Here is a 24,935-nt window from a genome sequence, read left to right on the forward strand (position 1 = left end):
CTTGAGTTAGGAGTCCTGGATGTGGTTACTCTTAAATTGATAAAATGTCCTATGAACGGTAGTATCTAGATCATAGAAGTGATATGCTTTCAACTTATGGAATACAAAATATACTTAAAGGTAAAGGTTTCCCCTACCCAGTCATATCTGACTAGGGGGAAGTACTCATTTCTATTTTCTAGCCAAAGGAACCAACATTGTCTGAAGATGTTTCCATGATCATGTGGCTGTCATGATTATACGCCAAGGGGCACAGAATACTATTATTTTCCCACCCAAGTGGTACTTATTTATCTACTTGCATTTACATGTTTTTGAGCTCCTAGGTTGGCAGGGGCTGGAGCAGCAATGGAAGCTTGAATTGCTTACCTTCCAGTGCATAATGTATGGACTTTGCTATAAAGTTGAATTCTGCTTGGATTCAGATTACCATTACTGGCAATTCTATCTTCAGATTTTACCTCTAAACCCAGTAAACCTATGAATAATGGATTAAATCAGCATGCAATGGAAGATAGGACCTCTCTGAATAGCCCATTTTTACATGCATTGAAATATTCTGTTCAATAACGACAACAAAACTCCCTTAGATAAGGTTTTTACTTAACCATTATTCTTGTATTTGTTCTTATTGTTTGAATAATCTTTGAGTAAAATATTGTGCTATTAATTTGGCACAAAATACAACAGGATAAAAGACCTTAAATGACTTGCAAAACCCAAGGAAGTTAAAACAGAAGCAATCAGATTTATAGAATTGCTTCTTCTGTTTATTTATTTAGTGTATGGCATGCTCCTTCTATGTCTTGTGCCAAAAGAAAGAGATGCCACTATCAACTCCCCAGTACTGCTGAGAATTATTACAAATACAGTAATTAAAATTAATGAATGAATGTTGAACAGACTTTGCAGAATGAAAGCATCCAAAGGGACATTTAGTGTTTTTACACAGCTAATTTAAAAAAGATTCAATATATCAGAAGATAATGGGAAATGAAGAAAGGAATCAGGGATTCCTCTGTTTCACATTCCTTTCAAGTCAGCCAATCCGGGGTCGTGGTTAAAGACATTAGATTAGAGACTGGGAGATTTAGGCATGGAAGACAATTGGATGACTTTAGACCGGTCATTCTCAGTCCTAGGAAGAAGATAAGGGCAAACTACTTCAGCCAAGGTAATTGTGTGGACCTCTCCATGTATTTGACAGGGGAGAAGACTGACTTGAACTCATACACACTCACAAAAAGGGACGAATCTTAAATTCCAGTGCTCAGGTTGGAGTGGTCCACTAGTGGGCTGCTGCTGGTTTGGACCAGTTCGAGCGAACAGGTAGGTCCGATGATCAGCTGGCCCCAACCACCCGTGCCCTCCCTATCCTGTCCTGTATTTCTTTCTTTCTGGCTTAGCTGATTCACGCAGCACAGCTGATTTCTATGCCTCCGCTGTTCTACTTACCAGGGCTGCCTTAGAATGTAAGCAGCTGAACTTCAAATTGCTGTATTTTAAATGCTGCACGCAAGCGTGTTAGGCGCACGTGCTTGAAGTCCGTGTGCACACACAAATCACACGCTCACAGAACCAGTTGTTAAACCAGTTGCAGCTGACCACTGGAGTGGTCTGCATTTGGCTATTGTTGTTTTTGTTGAAGAACAAAATGAAAGGAGGAGGGACACTGGATTATTTAAGGCAAAAGGAAAAAAATATGCAAAGTAGGCTGGGCTCATTTTCAATATTTGGTTACATAATGTGAACCTGGATGTCATGCTGATTTAGCTTTAAATATGATAACCCACCACCATCTGGCTGGTATATGTTAGGTCCAGAACAATTCTTGCCAAAGGTTTGAAACCTCAAAAAAAATAGATTTAAAGTGAATTATATATATTTTTTTGTTACAGAATGGAGGCTTCTGTGCAAAATGAATCAGGAAAAGTAAAAAGGACAGGATATTTTTAAAGATTATTTTGTAAATAGTTGATCATACTTCTTGGCTGCACTTCAATAAGATAAAAATGGCCTTTGATTATGTTCAAATTTCCTTACTATGACTTACTTTCTTTCCTTTTCATGAGAGTTGGGAAAGAAGAAACAACAAAGAAATTTTGTCACACTTGAATACAGATAAAGGTTTCCACAAGCCACCTTGATGCTCATAGCCATGATTGTCTGAAATAGCTTGTTCTCTCATATACTTTTTTCAAAAATGATTGTTGTGTCTGTCTGTCTGTCTGTCTCTGTTGTGTCTTTAAGAACTATTATCCTTGCTCACTCTTGTAGAGTATGCTTTTTTTCTCTGTGTGGTCAATTTACACAATGGTACTTGTGCAGAAAACCTGTCAAGAAAGCAGTGAGAGTATCCTGATCACAAAAACATTTTCAAATCTCAGGCAAACCTTCCCTGAGAGGGATGGAAGAACTTCAAATGAGTTTTAGACACTATGTAAGAGCTGAAGGGTGACCATCTGTCTCTAATTATTTCTCTACAGCAACACATAATCTTCTCAATAGAAGAGGAAATTTATAGATTAGGGCTGAAGATGTTACCTTGTTGGAATGAAACATCTGCAAGAAAACAACCAAGCTCAGAGAGCACCAAGGACTTCACATAATCTTCTATGGTTGGAATTTGATTCAAGGAAAGGGTTTATTTAACATGAACAAATACTGTGTAAACTGTTGTCAATTTTATAAAATTAATAGAATCAGGATAAATTATTTATGGGTCACATTGCCATCTCACAGACCAATTAGATTTTCCTATTGGATTTCCTAGAGGTTGGAATCATGTTTGGTCTCAGGTATTGCATTATTAACAGGGATCGGGGTGAAATGCTCCCAGTTTGGACCGGCTCGCCCGATCCAGTAGCGATGGCAGCTGGTGGTTCGGAGAACCGGTAGCAAAGATCCCTGGCCCTGATCCCTGCCCTGCTGAGCTGCGCCATCATCAGAGGGTTGTTTTTTTTTACTTCTAAAAGCAGTTTTTCTTCAGCTAAAAACATGCCTTTAAAAGTAAAAAGCCTTTGATGATCCCGCGGCTCGGCTGGGATTGTCAGAACCCTTTAAACTCTTTTTTTAACAACCTCTTAGGCCGAAGAGGTTGTAAAAAAAAGGTTTTAAAAGGCTCCTCTGGTGATCCCAGCTGAGTTCCTCATCATCAGAACCTTAAAAAACATGTTTTTGTTGCTAAAACAATTATTTTAAGAGGTTCTAGGCTGCGATGAGGGAACCTCAGCTGGAGCTTTTAAAATCTTTTTTCCCTCTGGCGATCCCAGATGAGTTGCCTGATCATCACAGGCTTTTAAAATCATTTTTAACAGCCTCTTACAAAATCCCCCACCCATGCCCACCCAATCCCCCCTCCTCACTTACCTTATTGCTGTCCCTTTCGGGCTGGCAAAGCCATGCTTTACATCAGTTGCATCAGCTAGCAACTGAATCTGCCTGCCTGCAATCCATCTCAGTGAGCAACTCAATCTGCCTGGTTTGCTGGCTGAGGAACTCTGGGAATTGAAGTCCACAAATCTTAAAGTTACTAAGGCTGGAGACCCCTGATCTAAAAAATATAAATAAAATAAAATAATAAAATAAAATATTTGTGCAGCTTTCTGAGATTTGGTGTGTTTCTATAGAGTTTCACTCTAACTACACAAACAAACAAAATCTCACAAAGCTGTATGTGGCATTTGTGTGTGTGTGTGTGTGTGTGTGTGTGTGAGTCAGCTGTGTTGTGTGTGTGTAAAGTGTGAAAGTTGGTTTTTGAGCTTTGGTGGCTGTTCATTTTGGATGAAGTGCAGCTGCTTTTACATTGTGTGTGAGTCAGTAGTGTTTTGTTGTGTGTGTATAAAGTGTGAAAGTTGTTTTTTCGTACCTCCTATTGTTTTGTATACTTTGTTTATTATTTTTATTATTTATTGTTATTGGCTACACCCACCCAGTCATCTGACCACCAAGCCATGCCCACCAATTAAGCCATGCCCACAGAACCAGTAGGGAAAATTTTTAGATTTCACCCCTGACAGGGTTGCGGTGGCTCAATAGCTAAGACGCTGAACCTTTTGGATCAAAAGGTTGGCAGTTCAGCAGTTTGAATCCCTAGTGCTGCATAACGGTGTGAGCTCCGGTTACTTGTCCCACTTTCTGCCAACCTAGCAATTCAAAAGGACGTAAAAAATACAAGTAGAAAAATAGGGACCACCTTTGATAGGAAGGGAACAGTGTTCTGTGCACCTTTGGCGTTTAGTCATGGCAGCCACATGACAGCCCTGGCTCTTCGGCTTTGAAACGGAGATGAGCACTGCCCGCTAGAGTCAGGAACAACTAGCACATATCTGTGAGGGGGACCTTTACCTTTACCTTTATTGCATTATTGTGGTAAGTAATATTGTTCTTGCTCACACATCTTGAATCTTCAAAATTAAATCTCCTCTAGCCAGGATAGGCATAGGACATGCTTTGTCAGACAGCATTTGTCTTAGGTCATTTAAGTTATCCAGTATCAGTTCTTACAGTTTAGCTGCAGCTCTTTCTTATTCTTAATTTACTCTGTCCATGTTCCACTACACACAATATTTTAAAAAATGATGAAAATGTCAAGGTTTAGCAGGAAAGATATAAGGAGTTTGAAGATACCATCATATTAAATAAATAAATAAAATTATTTTTGTTGTTGTTTTAGATAGCTCCTGTTCTTTGTGTTCTTTTCTGTTTCAATCTGTTTATGATTCACTCAGCACCATCAGGAAAATGGCCTCTTTTCTGCACCCATGCTTAGTCCAATCCTCCCTCTCCTTTACTATTTGAAAGTGCATATACAATATACAATAAATGACTAGCAATTGTTGAGTTGGAGATACATCGATGTACATCTTAAGTTTATGTCTTTCTCCCTTGTATTTGATCTTTATAATATGAGTATGCTGATACAATTAAATTAATCTGAGACACTGCACAGGCTGCCGGGCTGGCTTTAATTTATCAGTAGCTATATTCTCTGTCCTGTGAGTAGCCATTTAGTATCCATAAATTACCAGGTAGCAATTATCTATAAAAATCTAATACAAGCTGCTTCTTTTTAAAATGCTATCTCTTGAAAGTCTGAGAAAAGAGATACCCAAACACAGCTTTATCTTACTTGCCCTGTCTCTTGGGAGAATTATGTCTGCAACTTTTTATTAGGTAGCAAAAATGATAAATATGCCTTATAATACTAAAATGATAAATAAAATCAAGGATAGGCCATTTTATGATGTATGGCTTTTACTCATGTCTCAGAGTAAATGTGTATGTTTCAGCTTGTTTGGTGTAGTTGTTAAGATACCAGGCTAAACCATGACTTCTAGCCCCAGGTTATCCACCTAGTGACTTTGAGCCAGTCATACTCTCTCTGCCTTAGGAAGGAGACAATGGCATACCACTTCCAAAACCTTGCAGAAAAAAAAGTATAAATCTGTAGGAACTGGTCCAGATAGTCACCAGGAATAACAATGCTTCAAACACACACGCACACACACACACACACACACACACACACACACACTGCCTAGGGAACAATACTTCTTTACCAGGGGTGGGTTCTACTTACCTTTACTACTGGTTCGCATTGTGCCTGCGCGCATGCTCTTCTCTGCATGCCCAAAAGCTTCTGCACATGTGCAGAAGAGTTTTGATGATGTTTGGGTCAGTGGGCGGGGCCTCCCGCTGGTTTTACTACTGGGTCTATAGAACCAGTCTGAACCGGGGGCAACCCACCACTGTTCCTTACACTAAACTAAATTATCTGTAATTTTATTGACTCTAAAATTTTATGGCTTATATTCATTTGTTCCCCCATCTATCCTGTGCCTTCCCTTTTCCATCCCTCAACTGTATAAAGCATAATATAGGTATTTTTCCTTGATTAGGAATCACATTCAGAAAGTTTTGTTAAAGCAAAAGTGACTTTTCAATTTCAGTTTCAGAGTTTAATTTTTAAAGAATAGGTTGGTCAGTTCTGCATCAGTTTATAAAATAATATTAGCAGTTATCTCCAATTTTGCTAGCCATTTTGAAGATATGCACATTACTTGTATATTTTGATTTTTTTTTCTCCCAAGTAAATTAGTTCTTAAGGAAATAAGTGATATAATCCCTCCCTCAATTATATGTATATCCACACACAAACCTAATGTAGCATTAGTCATCAGGGTAACTAATCACCCTATCCTACCCTGATAGGATAATCACAGTGCTAATCTTATCCCATTGATAGGATAATCACTCATTCATAACAGTAACAAGTTCATATTGGCAATCACAAACAATTTATTTTAAATGAATGCTGCACCAGAGAATTAAGGAGTTCCGTTTGAATGTAGCCAGCACTATTAATTGGCCAAATGTATGATGTAAATTATGAAGAAAAGCACGAACAGATTACAGGAGCTAGGGTAACATTCAATGATTTAAAGATTTTTATTTTATCTACAGGCTGCTGTCATTTACATCTGATCAGACCTAGGAATTGAATTTCTTTGATATATGGTAGCTATTAAACTGTAGATAGCAAGGCTATGGCAAAAGTCTCAGTGGAGTCACTAATTGAGTTGCTTCTATAATAATGGATAAATGTTGAATATATCTGGGGATGCTAAAAGAAAAAAAAAACCCTATAACCGTCTACTGCCAACCTTCAGCAGAGGGCCTTCCCAACCAATTTAGCATTTATTCAGCTCCTTATGGTACCTTTCCTTCAGGTAACATTGCAGCCCTTTTCTAAATGATGATAGATGCAGGATGCTGTGATATCTAGGTAATGGAATTATTTTCTTTTAAGTTAATTCCCACAGAATCACCGCTTTAAAGGTTGCTGTCAAAGGCAACTGGATTGACTTATGCTGCCTACAGAGAGGATGAAGACATCAAAGGTAATATGATAGAGTGCTCTGATTTTTCCCACCACACACAGGGATGGTTAGTGCAGTTAGCTGGAACGCTTTGTATAGTAGTTTTGATTCATGTACTTACACTGGATACTGAAAAAAAAAAATCTGGGTCCCCTGTTTTATCTGACTTGGATGTCCATGTTGATCCACTCAAGACAGCACTAAGAAAACTTAATTATATCCATTTTTTTCCTCCCGGGGACCTTCCAGTAGCATCCCTTTCAACCTCTTTCCCGCTCTACCCAATTCAATATAAATGTGCCTGTTATCAGCTTTCCACCACCAGGGACTCTAAATGGTGACATGTGCTCTCTATCATTCTGTCCTCCCCCTCTCCCAAATATGATTGTTTCCAATCTTTTATTCTCAACTCCTTTGCACCTAATGTTTCCTATTTTCCAAACTCAACTTTTTTGTATCTTTCATCTCAGCTCCTCAAAACAATTTTCCCCTTCCATTTGGAAGGTCCCAACATCTGATTTCCTTGTAGTTCCACTCAATCTGCTATGGAGTTTCTTATTTCTTTGTGTGATCTCTTTTTCAGATTTCCTCCTAGCGATCTTAACTGCAAGGATCTCCTTTCCTATTTTGTTAACTTTTTCTCATTACAGACCTGTGGAACCAAACTTCTGATACCCAAAGTAATTTTCTTGTATCTCATGTGAAACTTTTACAATTCTGCACTGGATGCACTCGTTTCCCAAATCTAGTGCCATTTTCTGCAATACATATGCTTCTATTAAGGAACAAGCATCCACAGTACAGAATTACTTATTCAGGACTGCATATTAAAATGGCAAAGTTGTTAATAATGGATTTTAAAAGATAAATTTTATTTTTATCTTTAAAGATCATAATCACTATACTTGCAACTAGAATTGTTTGATAATTTGATCAATTATAACATTCCTTGGATAGTCATTTTGAGAATGGTATGGGGTGGTAAACCTACTTTTATACTTTTGCAGATAGCTTTAATTTGATACATGGAAATTATTTTTATTTTTATTTCTGAACTGAAGACTGAAACACTGGCTGATGGCCTAAATTTGATCCTGATCTTCTACATTAGATAATTAACAAAAATATTTATTTTTAGTTTACAGTAGTGGCCAAAATTGTGGAAACCTTTTGGGAAAAATTATTTTCTAAAACTAGCTAATAACACCACTTTTTTTTTGAGTGGTACCATAAAAGTATATATCAACGGAAATATAATTTAATCAAGAATGTAATGCAATAACTTTTATGAAGGATTTGCTATTAGAATAGCAGTTTCAGTATAAAGAAGAAAGGTGAAACATGTAGAAAAAAACAAGATATACAAAAATGATCGCCATAGAAAAAACAAGATATACAAAAATTATCACGTCAGTTAATACTTAGTTGGGTAACCTTTAGCATGGATTATGGCCTTACAACATCTTCCCATGGAGTGAACCAAGTCTTTTAGTTCTGTAGCTGTTATAATGTGAAACCAAGATTGAATGATTGCTTCTATAAACTAGGTTTTATTGCTGGGTTGCTTCTGACTACAAGTTTCTTTATTCAATTCCATAGATTTTCAATTGGGCTAACGTCTGGGCTATTCCCAGGCCATTCCAGGAGTGGAATATGATTATCATGGAACTCCCAAAAAAGTGGTGTTATTAGCCATCAAACCTCAAAAATACACTTTCCCCAAAAGGTTTCCACAATTTTGACCATTACTGTAGTTTTAATCATCCCCATTTTAATGCTGTCATTTCTTGTGAGATGGGCAGCTCTAATCTGACTTATAAATAAAAATACAAATAATGTAAACTATTTCTTAAGAATTGCTTGAATATATGTCCTAATGCAATATATTGTTATATGCACTCTTAGGAATAATATATTGATTAAAAATGTGATGGATAATGGCAATGTTATTCTCTCTCTCTCTCTCTCTCTCCCCCCAGCCTTCTCAATGCAAATGCAAGATAGGATTGAAACAGACAGTGTTTTACACACATTATATCTTCTGTCCCATGCTATAGAGATATCATTTCTGGAACCATACAGTTCCTGAAATTTTCCCTTCATTATTGTATGCTTTATAAAAGCTGAGTTGAGTTCCATGGCCTTTACAGACCAGATACCTCACATTTCATCCCTTGAAAAACCCAATCCAATTCCCAAGATTGGGGCTATGAGTATTCCACTTGCAAAGTACAAATATAAATTATTCTTTTTTTTCCAGCCCTTTCAGTTGATTCATCTATACCAGAACGTATTTCAGTATTGAAAAATACATCTTCTCCACTTTGCAACTGATAGTTCAGTAAAGTTCTTTTTATATGATTCACTAAAAGGCAGAATACTACTTTGTAAGCACTGGGAAAAAAAGATTGCTTCTGGACAGCTTTTATGCATACTGTAAAGTCTGAAGACTTATTTACATATGGTGATTGGAGAAAAAGCTGAAGCAATGACCTCTGTTTTTGTCAATGATTTCTGTGAAGTACAGCTTTTGAAAAAAATAGCTGACGTTATGGCACATACAGCCAAAATCTCCATTTGACTGAAACCTATTACTAATCTCATAAAACTAGAAATGAGAGATTTAAAATACAAATGTGTAGAGTAGATCAAAGGAATGGCTGCAATTTAGCAGCATCAAATATATGATTAGAAAAGGGGACATTACTTGATATATATTTTTTTGCTTCATAGTGAGCATTCTTGTACTTGGGGAAGGGCATCTCTATTTCTGTAAGAAAGCAAAAATAAGAGCTTAGAAATGCCCATTTGAAGCTGATAGTTCAAGGAAAAACAAATTTCAGGAGAAGGACATGGCAGCTTGGCAAGGCTGAAGAACCATGGAAGAAAAACTTAATATTCACCCCATATGTACTGCAACTGATGTTTTAAAGTAGAAACAAATGCTATTTGAAATTCCCTCTGCATACATTCTGGCCTCACCCTGACTTTATAAACCATTTGACTCCATCCTAATTCATGAGACATAGATTTAATAAATACCACAGTATGCTAAATAGGACCATATCATGATCTAATCATTGCAATTTTCAAGTCTGAATTATTGTATCTTACCTTAACCACTTGAAATCATGACTATGAGTCAACAAGAACATCTTGTTTGAAAGTTCTGTCTCATAACAATCACTTATCATTAAATTACCAGAGTTGTGGAATTTCAATCAATCAATCAATCAATCAATCAATCAATCAATCAATCAATCAGAATAGAGCTGGAATGAAACTCAGAGATCTCTTAGTCCAACCCCCTACTCAAGCCAGAGAGCCTGTACCATTTGAAAATGTCTGATTGACAGATCTTTGATACATATTTATCTCAGATTTAGGGTACATTAGATTACAGTTGCAAGCCTTTTCATCTGACTCCATAACCTTTTTAAAATTTTAATGGATTGTTTGCGTACTTATCATTGCACGCATGAAAAAAGTGTGCTCCTATATTTTTCAGACATTGGGCAAGCTCAAAAGAAAAAAGGTGCAAGGAGGAAAACTAGTGTGATCGCTCTCCATCCATTTTGATAAATTACTTCTTAGGAACTTTGCTGCATAAAGAACCTTTTCTTCCCATATTCCTGCCTGAAATAAGAAATAATTACAATAATAGCATGCAATTATACAGCCATCCTCATTAAGCAAACATTTTAAAGACATTAATAAATTGCTCTTGATAATACCCCTTTGAACACAATTGTCTTAAATTGCAAATAGAATAATTGGACTTTTCAGAATTAAAATAGGAAGAGTTCCAAAACTCAAGATACAAAACTAAGAAGCCTATTTTGCAGTTCTTGTTGTCATTAGTTGTGAAGTCATGTCCAACCCATCATGACCCCATGGACAACTTTCCTCCAGGCCTTCCTGTTCTCTACCATCCCCTAGAGACAATTTAAGCTCACACTGACTGCTTCAGTGACTTCATCCAGCCACCTCATTCTCTGCCGTCCCCTTCTTTTGCTCTCAATCGTTCCCAGAATTAGGCTCTTTTCCAGTGAGTCCTTACTTCTCATTAGGTAGCCAAAGTATTTCAGTTTCATCTTCAGGATCTGGCCATCTAAAGAGCAGTGAGGGTTGATCTCCTCTAGTACTGACTGGTTTGATTGTCTTTGAAGCTCTAATAGCTGAAAAATAGATGATGTAACCTTATAGAGAGTGGGTAAAATATAAATCCATTTATAACTACCGTCAAGAATATCAGAAAGAATGTCTTTATACCTTTTCTTTTCTATTTTTCCCTTACCTATTCACCATTTTTCCTTATCTTCATTTTTTTCTATTTGTATTGTTTTTCTCTTGTTAAGAATATCTTTAATAAAATTATATTTTTAAAAAGCAGCTGGCAAACATAGCTGTGTCTTTACAATCAATTATGTAAGCACTTATTCTTTCTGTAGGCCCTAAATTATGAATACTGAAGGCTGTTTGTTTACTGAATTTCCTTACATAAGTACATTCCTTTCTTCTGTTTTCATTGTTTTCTATTAGAACATCAAAATTAGATCCCACTCAGCCCAGGATGGCAAGGAGTATAGTATTCTAGCATTATTTCTAGTTTAAGGAACACTGATAAACTTTCTTAAGTTCTTAAGCGCTACTCACACACAAGGGATAGAATTGGACAATAAAATAATTCTTCACAGAATTGCAGTCAGAAAAGGAAATACTTGTGAGAAATATATGAAGACCCTCTAGAGATACTTGTCATGGCCCAAGACTTGGACTTAGACTCTGAAGAAGCTTATCCAACTGATGCGGTGTAGTATCAGCCTTAAGAAACACCATATCAGGAATCACACAAGGCTGATCAAAGACAGATGGCATGAGGAGAGTTAGAGCAGTCAAATGAGACATCTCTCCAAGACATTCAGTGATGCTCTGCCAAACAAAGGGATCTATCTTAAGATGATGAGTTGTTGCCAGATTTAAGAGACAGATCCATATTTCTCCATTGAAAACAACTGTCTGCTCTCCTGCCCTGATGTGTCAATGCTGCTCATGAATCTTGCTCATGAAATTCTAAACTTGGACTGGCAAACCTAACTTGGCTTTCTGAACTTTGGACTGGATTTTGACTTCTCTTCAGTGCACTCCTGCTGAAAGAAAAACACCCCTGGCAAGCTTTCTTTCCAAAAGATTAGGCTGATTTACACTCCTTATATGCATACCCCTAAATAAATTACAATTCTCAGTTAACAACTGTGTGTGAGAAAGAGTTTGAAGGCTGAAACAGGACAGTATTAGAGGTAGCCCATGTTAGCAGTGAGATTAACATATTTGCATGAGTAATATCGTAGTCAGGGGCTCTGTAGCATAGTAAGAATCCAAGTATGGTGTTAAGGGATAGGTCGCATACAATAGTTTCAGGAAGAGAAAGTTTATGTGCAACTTGAATGATTTTTAGATTCAGTGACTTTTTGTAAAAGATAGCCACTCCACCATCTCTTCGGTTTTCACGATCTGATTGATATACTTGATATTCTTTGTTTGAAACAATGAAGTCAGGAAGGGATGAGTTCAGACATGTTTCACAAACAAATATGATATCAAATGTACCACTGTTTAACAAGAGGATAAATTCAGGTAATTTGTTAACAATGCTTCTTGCATTTATCAATTTGCATTTGAGATCTGTAGTGATTGGTGTTGAAGAGGTAAGGGGCGTGCATACCTAGTTTTGGATGTTAGTTGGTTGAGGGTTGTGTACAACAGTTGGTTGTATAGGTGGTTGGATGGGTGGATGGATGTTTTGGGAAGTGAGTGTTTGGATGTTGGGTACTTGACTGTTTGTTGAGATGGTTGATTGGATGGCTGGTTGGATGCTAGTTTGGATGGTTGGTTGGATGGTTGTTTGGAAGGCTGGTTGGAAGGTTTGTTGGATGTAGAAGAAAAAATATTTCTGGCCACATCTCTTTGGAATTTGGAAGTCTATATTTCAATTTTGTGAGAAGATCAATTTGAACTAATAGAATATGAGTGATCAATTTATAATGGTAACAGTTCAGAAGCATTCACACTTTTAACTACCTCCTTAAGATGTATTCATCATAAGATCTTTAAATAATGGCCAAGAGTACACCATGGGAAGATAAACTACACAGACAATACTAATTTTCCATTGGAAAAAATATTGACACATACTGTAAATCACATGGAATTAAGATTTTCTAATAATCATACACTTAGTCTTATAATTTTGACATTGCAAGATGATTATTTTCAATGGTGCTTAAAATGTTATGAATCAAATCAAGCATTGATTGATCTACTGGTACTTTCCAGAAACTCAAAACAGATTTCTTCTATCCTTCTCATCTTGTACTTAGGCATTCACTCACTTTGCTGTTAACAGATATATAGCAAACATCAAACCTGATTGAACTGATTTTTCTTACTAATATGTTGGATTATATGCATAATTTTATCTCAGATCCTATATTAGTTATTTATTGTTTGACTACAATATTTTTATCTTGTTATTCTCTGTTAGCCAGTTAGAATGATATGTTTGAGATCAACAGCCATATAAAATGAATGAATGAATGAATGAATGAATGAATGAATATTTACAGTAATGGAACTTTTGCTTAATAAACACACATTCCTATAGGTGTAAATTTGAAAGAATAATCTGTTCATTGTGTATATTAGGACTTAGATATTTTATTATTTCTTTAGGTATTATTGATATATAATTGTATTATTCTGTCTTTCATAATCCACAACTTTTTCAGCATGATATTTTGCAAGGAGGTCAGTATGTGAAAGAAGATTTCCATGAGATTCAGCAAAATGCTTTCTATGTTCTAAAGGACATATTACAGAGAGCCAAGACCATTATGGCATTGATCATTCCCTCAAGCACTTTATTTAGTCTGGCCTTCTAAACTGTATCAGCATTGCTGACTGTAAATTGGAAGGAACACTGAAACTCACTCAATCCCATCCACCCTTTGCCAAGCTCTGGAATCCCCTACCATAGCATCATTTATATATGGCCCTCCAGCCTCTGTTTGAATACCTCCAGTGATGGCAAGTCCAGGATTGTCTATTCCATTGTTGAATATCTCTACCTATTAGGATTTTTTTCTGATTTCCAATCAAAATCTGTTCTCATATACTATTATTGACCTAGTCTCCAAAACCCATTTTATATGCATGCCTTTGTTATTTGGTACCCAAATGTAGGATCCCGAAGGTGCTTTTTCAAGAGGCAACTGGACTTTCTGTTTTTTCTTTGAAGATGTTTTGCTTCTCATCCAAGAAACTTCTTCAGCACCTTTGAGATAATCATGACCTGGATGACTGAGAATCTCCATAGCCAAATATAGGATCTTGCATTTGTCCCTAGTTTGCAAATTTTCATTCATTGTTCCAGCTTGTCATTATGCTCCAAAATCTTGATACTGCCCTTTGAAGTGTTATCCCTCTTATCTTTGGGTCACATATAAATTTAATAATTGTATTTTAATAGTCATTTATTTCAGCCCCTCGACCAAGTCATTTATGAATGTACAAAACTGTACATGACCTTAAGATACTCTCTGGTATGCCCCTTGACACTTCATGAGAGCTATTGATTTGTACTTGTTGGGCATCTTTGTTCAATCACATCTATAGTATGTCAGTATAATGGTAGCATAGTTTAGTCATATTTTACCATTTATTCTATTAGAAACTCATGAGAGACTTCCTGAAATGCTTTACTGAAGTAAGGGTATGTCCATATCCATATTCACATGGACAGCTAAACTGATATCTCTATAAAAAAGAATAGAATAGAACAGAATAGAATTTTTATTGACCAAGTGTGATTGGACACACAAGGAATTTGTCTTGGTGCATATGCTCTCAATGTACATAAAGAAAAGATACCTTCATCAAGATACAACATTTACAACACAAATGATGGTCATAGGGTACAAAATTAACACTTAATGATACAACACTTAATGATAATCATAGCGTACAAATAAGCAATCAGGAACAATCAATATAAATATAAATCATAAGGATTACCAGCAACAAAGTTACAGTCATAAGTGGAAAGAGATGGGTGATGGGAACGATGAGAAGATTAATAGTAGTGCAGATTTAGTAAATAGTTTGACAGTGTTGAGAGAATTATTTGTTCAAAACAAATTATTTGTTCAAAACAAAAGGGTGATAAACTTGGCTTGGAATTATTGATTCTTGATAAACCCATGCTGAATCTTGCCAAGCAATACATTATTTTATGAAAGCTCACATGCCAACCAATTAATACGTTCCAGAATTCTGCCTGATATTGATATCAGTCTGACTAGTCTGTTACTTCTTAAATCCTCTTTTTCTTCTTTTTCAAGATAGGAATATCAATTGCCCTTACTGAGTCCTCTGGACTATGCTTATCCTCCACTGATTTCTCAAAGGTCAAAAAGAGACTCCAATATGATAGCTTTAAGATTTTGTAACAGATGTTCATGCAACTGGCATTTCCCACTATTGCTATACTTTTGCTTCTTTGAAATCTGGTAATCTGATCCATGAGGACATAATTCCAATTGTCCACTATTGAAGTATGCTAGTCATATCCATTAATTGGTTTATATTTAAGTTCAATCCTTCCACTCTCAGAAATAACATTTAATGCATCTTTAAAAAGCAAGGCAAATTTTTTTTTTTACCCAAAGCACATGTCTTAACTTTTAAAATACAGAGGCCATTTCAGTTTTAGTTGCCTTTCCCAGAGTATGATGAGGAAATATTGTGTCTAAAATTCATGCCTTATATTTCAGTCCAATGTTTTGCAATGATTCGGAATAAAATCTTCAGAAAGAGGGAAGTCTGTGAAGTCCTTAATGCTCTCTGAGTTGGTTGCTTGCTTGAAGACATTTTCAGTACATAATTAGATAACATCTTCAGTTGTAGAAGGGAGTGGAATTTGTTCTCCATTTATATACACTAGCTTGCCCTGTCAATGCTATTGTTGGTTTTCTCCTTGGTATTTCCTTAATTAGACTGATGTTTATTGCTTGATTGATAAAGTTGTTGAGTTGAGAAATATTGGTATAGATTGTAATTTGAGGGCTGGTAATTTTTCAGGCTTTCAGATAGAAGTCTTTCCTGGAAAATACTGGAGATGGAAAAGAATACAGAATAACAGACTAAAGGGATCTTGGAGGTTTTCTAGTCCAACCCCTTCTCAGGCAGAGGACCCTATATCATTTCAGGCAAATTTGTCCAATTTTGTCTTTAAAAACTTCTGTTGTTGAAGCACCCACAACTACTGGAGCCAAGTTGTTTCACTGATTAATTGTTCTAACTGTCAGGAAATTCATGTTAACTTTAGTTATCACAAATTTTCAATTTTCAAAATATAGGTTAATTTTAGTTTCAATTGTGCATTTGTTTGTAAATGTAAGGGGAAAAAAGATCTTCACCAAATGAAGACTTTAATGTACTCATCTTCACGTATATTTCTAATGGAAATCCTCATGCATAGTTTTGTAAGTACTTACAACCTGTCCCTGTGCATATTTTCTCCTAACTTGCACCTATTTTATGTACTTCCTGTATCTTGTACTATGAAATGCTGATGTAGAAAGCCTCTGCAACTTTCAACAAACCCTACATTGTTGTAAAAGCTTCCATAATTGAGAAGTGTGTGTGTGTGTGTGTGTGTGTGTGTGTGTGTGTGTGAGAGAGAGAGAGAGAGAGAGAGAGAGAGAGAGAGAGAGAGAGAGAACAATCTGATCCAAACTTGAAGAATTATATCAGGGATGGTGGCGGTATGTTCTTCCCTCCCCCCCCACAGATCTCTCTTTCCCCCTCTCTCTCACTCTTTCAACCCACCTCATGGTGGCAGCACCAACCGTGCTTTCCATGGTGGCCTGCAGCTGATCCAAGGCGTGCAGGCTGATGCCCTTTGGGTGCCTCCCTCCCTCTACCTCTGCAGTCAGCCTCCATGTGATTGCTGCCTCCTGTGTGCATGGAGAGGGCAGGGCACCCGGCTGGGCCTTGTGATTAAAAAAAATGAGACCTCCCCAAAAATAAGCCCAAGTGTTTATCTAGGCCCCAAAAAAATAAAACCAGATCTTATTTTCAGGGAATCAACCTCTCCCTCTCCCTCTCCCTCTCTCTCTCTTTCTCCCTCTCTCTCTCTCTCTCATTTCTCTTTCTATCTATGTACTTTCAAGAAACTCAATATTGCTGGTTTTTTCCAGAACCTTACTGAAATTATATGCATGTTCATTTTGAAAAAGCAACCACTGATTTTCTCACTTATATACTATATTTATGAAAGCCTTTCAATAACATACATTCTATGAGTTGCTCACAAACAATAAAATATTTATTGATTAAATTTATGCTCCAATGTTCTGCTTATATAAACACTCATGGGAAATTGCAGTAAAGGTAAAAAAATTTTTTATCTTAATAAAATATTTAAAAGAAAAGGTTAGGTAAACAAATAGCAACATAACAATATTTTAATCACAAAAAAATATGATAAAACCAGATGATCTGAAATGCACCATAAATTACAGTCTAAGAGCCTAGAATTTCTGCTCTGAAGGATAGAAGCAATTTTTATGCATTCTATAAATTGATGAAAAAATATCTGCCCTTTTGAGTAATGCCAAAATCTTCAATGGAGAAAAAAAACCCATTTGATCCATGTAGCCTGTCCTAAATTGTTGTATTCTTTTCCATACTCTTCTAATTTTTAATTAAACTTCACAGAGATGATACAGAGCAATTGCCTCTCTTCAATAGCAATTATTGGTTTTTGGTCAAAATGGCTGTGTGGAATCACTATATCTAGAAATATATCTGTTTGAAAGCTCAACAGTATCTACTTGGCCCCTCTGGGAACATAATGCTGAATTAGAGGGTTCCCACATTCAAAGAAAATGTTTTGAGATTAATTGGGATCACAACATCCTTAGAATTATATTTAAATAAACTGAAAAGTCTGCCTCTAGATTTCCTAGCTGAGTTGTGGTACAACTATGACAGGTTATGGGGTTGGGGTTTTTTGCCCTTATATAAGTCAATGCCTGAACTTGATGTAAATTTTCTTGTGTGGTGGGGGAGTATACTCCATTTTTATCTGTACATAATGATGTTCTTTATGCACATGAATTTAACTTTCTGTCTGATAAAACTAATTGTTTGAGGTTAAATGTAGATAAAACAACAAATAAACAATCCTGTTAAGGTATCCTTTATGGTTTGCCATAGTGTTTAGCAATAAATCAGAATTTTCAGTGAAGGATAAGATGTCTTAATGAATTTTAATGAATGAGAATTTAAGAAACAAAACCTCAGACTACTTTTAAAATGGAAGGGTGAGGCTTTCTAAAGTCATCCAAGAGTGACTGATATTATCAGCATTACAAACATGTCCGCATTTAGCAGCGATGTAAACCAAGTATAGAGAGCAATTAGCAAGGCAATCAGCAAGAGCAATGAATAACATATGACACTTCAGGTAAATAACTTAGAGAAAGGAAGAAAAGTTTAAATATATAATTGGAGGACACTGCATATTAGGCTACTAAGAGAGCAACTGAGAGTAATAAAATAGCACAGATAAGGGTAAGGGACAGCTAATAGAGTTTCATAATGGCTTTTTGGAGAATTGCATTAAAATGCCCAGCTGATCACAGTGTCCTAGACAGACAGGCAAGCAGACAGATAGACAGACACACATTTTGAATCAGTCTTGATGGCTCCTGGAAACCACACAAATAAGTCCCTGCAATTTTCTTGCCAACATTTGTTGGAAATAGTTTGCCTTCTTCCTAGGGCTGAGAGAGGGTCATTGGTCCAAAGTCATCCAGCTGGCTTCATTTATTTATTTTTATTTTTATTTATTTATTTTATTTTGTCACAACAATATAGGACTCAGGCTCATTTATCTTGTTAGGAACCATCTTAGATTAATTCACTATTGCATGACTTTTAAGAATTGGATGAAAGGAAATACTCAGAAATAAAGCCTTATCTTTTCTTCCTTGGAAGGACTTCAGAATTAAGTCCAGAATTTTCAGTGGAATCCTTGGTACTCTCTGAGTTTAGTTGTTTGCTTGCAGACAATTCATTACCCAACCAAGCAACATCATCAATGCAAGTAAGTGTGATGTTTACTCACAGTTTATAAACAGTAGCTTGCCCTGCCAGTTTTGATGGTGGTGTGGTTTTCTCCTTTGTTGCTCCTTCATTAGGGTATGGTTTTCTGCTTGATTGTTTGTCTGGTGTTAATCCCTGTTTACATGTCTGTTGGTTGCTAGAAAGGTTTGTTCTGGATTTTTAGTTTCCTACTTAGCATTTTTAGCATTTCTTTTGAATTGTGTGCAAATGTAGTTTATTTCTGTGTCTACCAATGGCTGATTTGTTTGAATGCCAAGCTTCCAAGAATTCCCAGTTGTGATGCAAGGTATCATGACATTTTTTTGCCTTTGCGGAGCTGGGGTGGGCCCTCTGCATCCGGCCCTCTGGCTGCTGGTTTGACATCACTGGGCTAAAGGTAGACAGCACTTTAACTCAATAATACAAAAAGTTTCTTAGTTCTCTTGCATAGACCTACTAGACCTACAGTACTGGTGAGCCTGCAGTTATGAAGTATGGATTGCTGCTTAAGGCTAAGTAGAAGCTTCTCTTTTGAGAGAGAGCATAATATGGTGGCTCAACAGACTAATGCAGTCTGTTATGAACAGCAGCTGCTTGCAATTACTGCAGGTTCAAGTCCCACCAGGCCCAAGGTTGACTCAGCCTTCCATCCTTTATAAGGTAGGTAAAATGAGGACCCAGATTGTTGGGGGCAATAAGTTGACTTTGTATATAATATACAAATGGATGAAGACTATTGCTTGACATAGTGTAAGCCGCCCTGAGTCTTCAGAGAAGGGCGGGATATAAATGCAAATAAAAAAAAAATGACAATATGCATTTTTCTCCATATAATATACAGAGTTCACTCCATTAGAATGAAGGGGAAAAAAGGAAAAAGAGGATTCCTATCTATAAGAGTTATTGTTATTGCAGATCACCTATTCAATAACCAGCCTGCACAGAGATTAGTGATCTGTGATTTGTGCTTATGTGTCTGTGTATATCCTTTGAAATATTATATACTTGAATTCATTCATTGAAATCATCTAGAACTAATTTCCTCACCATCCTTCTCTTTCTTCTTCCACACATTTTTGAAAGTAAGACGTATGTGACACCGAATGCTAGAGTGTGTTCATCATTGCGCCATTATAAAATAATCTTACCTGTTTAATCTGAAAAAGTCCAATGCACATTTGCTAATATTTAATAGGACTAAATTAATTTATTAGCAGCAATAGAAAGCAAATTAAGCATATAAATTAATTGGGTACATGAATCACCTTGATATGATTCATCAGTATGATTGGGAAAAGGAAAAGTTGGTGCATACTGAATCATTAAATCAATTTAAGAGGGTCCTATTTTATGGAAAGGGTGATTCAGTTGAATTGCCTTTGAATTCGGTCTTCAAATTATCTACATAGCACAATAAACAGATATATGCAGTTCCCCAAAGAAGATTTCCAAAAGAGAAAAAAAAAGCTTGTGCAAATATAGAGAATGAGTGAAGGTCTTTAGACCATTTAATAACATTACATAAATATAGCATTATGCTTAATAACATTACATGAATATATATTTAGGACTATGTAATTCCAATTGTATAAATGAGTGCACTCCTTAATAATGACAGAGTAATTCAACTTTTTCGTTTATAAATTTTAAAAGTCCAATAATAACATTACATAGAAATTGCAAACTTTAGTATGATTTGATTTTCATTGACATAACCACATTTTTAAATAATATGGTATCAGACTATTGGACATTGTATTCTTTTAGAAGTACGTGATTTTGTTATCCTCAAGGTACAACATAATTCTATTGTGTCAGTTTCTTTCTCTCAAGAAGGAGAAGTAAATGTCCCTCTTCTCCTTTTGTGTCCATTTTCTATTGCTGATTTTCTTTAATGTTATTTTATTATTTGAGTATTCTCTGCATTCATGGAGAATTGAATCTCTCTTCTCTTATATAGTATAATATGGTAATCCATACTTTGTTTTAATGCCTTGTGGGAAGCCATCTCTCCCTCCTATTTCACAGACAAAAGCCAGGAAAAGCTCCAGGCCCAGACAAGATAACTCCTTCTTGCTTAAAAGTCTGTGCTGACCAATTGGCCCCCATCTTCACCCATATTTTCAATAAATCACTAGAGATGTGCTATGTTCCTTCTTGCTTCAAACGCTCTACCATCATCCCAGTGCCGAAGAAGCCCACCATCAAGGAACTGAATGACTACAGACCAGTTGCTCTAACATCTGTAGTCATGAAAACCTTTGAAAGGCTAGTGCTTTCCTACCTGAAAACCATCACGAATCCGCTCTTAGACCCCTTGCAATTTGCATACCGAGCAAATAGATCAACAGATGATGCTGTTAATATGGCTCTGCACTACATCCTACAACATCTTGAGTCTCCAAAGACCTATGCAAGGGTCCTTTTTGTAGACTTTAGTTCAGCATTCAATACCATCATTCCAGACATTCTTCTAACTAAGCTAAACCAGCTACAGGTACCGGAACAGACTTGTAAGTGGATCACAAGCTTCCTAACAAACAGGAAGCAGCAGGTGAAGCTAAGCAAGATCACATCAAATACCTGTACAATTAGCACAGGGGCCCCCCAAGGCTGTGTGCTCTCCCCACTTCTCTTCTCTCTGTATACCAATGACTGCATCTCCAATGATCCATTTGTTAAGCTACTGAAGTTCGCAGATGACACAACAGTGATTGGTCTCATTCGAGACAATGACGAATCCGCATATAGACGAGAGGTCGAACGACTAGCCTTGTGGTGCAACCAAAACAATCTGGAACTGAACACACTCAAAACCGTAGAAATGGTGGTAGACTTTAGGAAAAACCCTTCCATACTTCCACCTCTCACAATACTAGACAACACAGTATCAACAGTAGAAACCTTCAAATTTCTGGGTTCTATCATATCGCAAGATCTCAAATGGACAGCTAACATCAAAAACATCATTAAAAAAGGACAACAAAGAATGTTCTTTCTGCGCCAACTCAGTAAGCTCAAACTGCCCAAGGAGCTGCTGATCCAATTCTACAGAGGAATTATTGAGTCTGTCATTTGCACCTCTATAACTGTCTGGTTCGGTTCTGCAACCCAACAAGAAAAACACAGACTTCAGAGGATAATTAGAACTGCAGAAAAAATAATTGCTACCAACTTGCCTTCCATTGAGGACCTGTATACTGCACGAATCAAGAAGAGGGCCGTGAAAATATTTGCAGATCCCTCGCATCCTGGACATAAACTGTTTCAACTCCTACCTCAAAACGACGCTATAGAGCACTGCACACCAGAACAACTAGACACAAGAACAGTTTTTTCCCGAAGGCCATCACTCTGCTAAACAAATAATTCCCTCAACACTGTCAGACTATTTACTGAATCTGCACTACTATTAATCGTTTCATAGTTCCCATCACCAATCTCTTTCCACTTATGACTGTATGACTATAACTTGTTGCTGGCAATCCTTATGATTTATATTGATATATTGATCATCAATTGTGTTGTAAATGTTGTACCTTGATGAACGTATCTTTTCTTTTATGTACACTGAGAGCATATGCACCAAGACAAATTCCTTGTGTGTCCAATCACACTTGGCCAATAAAATTCTATTCTATTCTATTCTATTCTAGAAGAATGAAATATCTTGAGGAATATTTTAAAAAGGCAGGATAAAATATTTTCCCTAAAAGAAAAATAAAAAAACCTTAAGGGAGACAGAAATTCAGAGCTCCAGCTCCCTGACCCCAAGCAAATACTGAACTGGGGCAGCTTTTAGAAATGCAGATTTAGTAATCCATTTCTCTTTGCAGCAAAGTCTGAACAAAGGCAGAGTAGCCCTCACTCAAGAGCCAAAACAAGGAAAAGTCATTAATTATTGCATCACCCTCAGAAACCTCAACCAAACTTAGCTCAGACAACTGATAAAGCCAGCTATGACCCCTACATAACCCCTACAATAGCCAATAAAATACGTGTTCTTGCAGAGGAACAGGAAGCTCAAGTGCAAAGTCCAAGAGAAGATATAAAACCCTTTACTCTCAACTTGATGTGGTCAGCTGTCCAGAATCACACGTGCTTGGTGGTTCTGCTTCATCAATAAATGGACCCTCTTTCCAAATCAGCCTCCAGCCTCTATTTTGACTCCAGTGCCTTTCTCTCAGCTTGAGAGAAGCTTGAACCAGATAGATATTTCTTCTAACAGTCTCTTAGTAGAGAAGCCCAGCAGTACAGCTACATTAGCATTATGCTTAATATATATTAGATGTAGGATCTTTGTCTTTTTTTACAGTTAACATAGTACCAAGTTTACTGAATAAATACATACTTAATTTCTATGAGGAAATAATGATAACTTTCAATGGTTTTCTCTATGTTTTGTTCATGCAATTCTTTACATAAGAGAAGATGCTAATTCTGTCCAGACTGATAATAGAAATCAGAATTTTGCTTTGGGAGTTACAGCAAAATAATGTTCTCCTGAACCTTCCAGAGATTAGGTGAAGCAAAAGGAACAAAAATGACAATATTCAGTAGGATGAAATACGGTTCAGGCATGCCTTGCCAGATATAATGTTGAGCATGTACATAGTACTTGTTCAAAGTGTTTCTATGTTAGGCAGCCTTGGAGAGCCATTTTTTGATGCTAACTAATTAATAGTGAGCAGGTTTTCTGTATCTTGCATGTCCATACACCTTCTGGAAAACAAAAGAGAGAACACCCCGGAAAGGTTAAAATGTTGCAACAAAATTAATGATACTAATTTGAAGTCTTGCTGTTCTTTAATTATTGATAGCATTAGATTGCTGACCTTCCAAGATGAGTCATTTGTAAATACATTCAGTATCTCTGGACTGAATGGTGCTAGAAGAATTTTCTAATTTAATTAATGAGGAAGGAGAAAAAAGAGATTATCCTTCGTCAATTCCATTTCCATTCTAACTGCAATTCTCTGTTGCAATACTTTCCCTTCTTTGATCCCACTATTCGTTTGTGTATGTTTTGGGACAGTGATTGAAAATAGCAGACCAGAGATATTGAAAGAGAGAGTTGAGTCTTTAGTACCACTGAAATAAATTGGCATGTTTTCCCTATGCAATGGGCCAAAATACTGGTTCCAGGCTTTAGGATTTTCTTTGATGATTTGCTTTCCAATTTGCTTTCCAGCAGCAGTTTCTGCAGCAAAACTCCAATGATGCCATTCAATAGTGAATGTTGCCACTACTTAATCATTGACAATTCTAAGGTTGGTTGTTTTAGTGTTGTCAGTTTGCTTTTTTAAATTCAGGTTGTCCTTGAATTATGACTGCAAATAGAACAGAATTTCCATTATTAAGCAACACAATCATAAAGTGTGACATCACATGACTCCATTGCTTAGTGATGGCAATTCCTGCAGTCCTCATTGCCATTGCTAAGCAAGAATCATGGATTGCGAAGCAGTACATTCTTAGAACATCTTCCCTACTTCCAGAAAGTGGGGAAAGCTGTCAAGATGTTGCAACTCCCAGGTGGCTCACAAATAGGCTGGCAGGCAGGTAAATGGTTGCCACCAGATAGGAGAGGGAGTGAGGGAGTAAGCAAGTGGCCAGGGAGCACAGCAGGAATACAGTAGGACTTGGGATAGCTGCTGCCAGCTAGGGGAAGTTGAATGAGATGAAGTGGCCAGGGAATGTGGCATGATGGCAGTGAGGCTCCAGGAAGATGTGCAAAGGTGCACAGGTGTCTGACAAGTGTGGTGCAAGTGCAGCAAAGGTCAGGGAAGGTGCATGAGGATATGTAGGGATGTGGGAGGTGCAGTGTGAGCCCAGTGGAGCTTGGGATGGTGGCTGCAAGGTGGTGAGGGTACATGAGAGTGC

This window comes from Ahaetulla prasina, chromosome 1 (assembly GCF_028640845.1).
Source record: "Ahaetulla prasina isolate Xishuangbanna chromosome 1, ASM2864084v1, whole genome shotgun sequence".
Classification (NCBI taxonomy): Eukaryota; Metazoa; Chordata; class Lepidosauria; order Squamata; family Colubridae; genus Ahaetulla; species Ahaetulla prasina.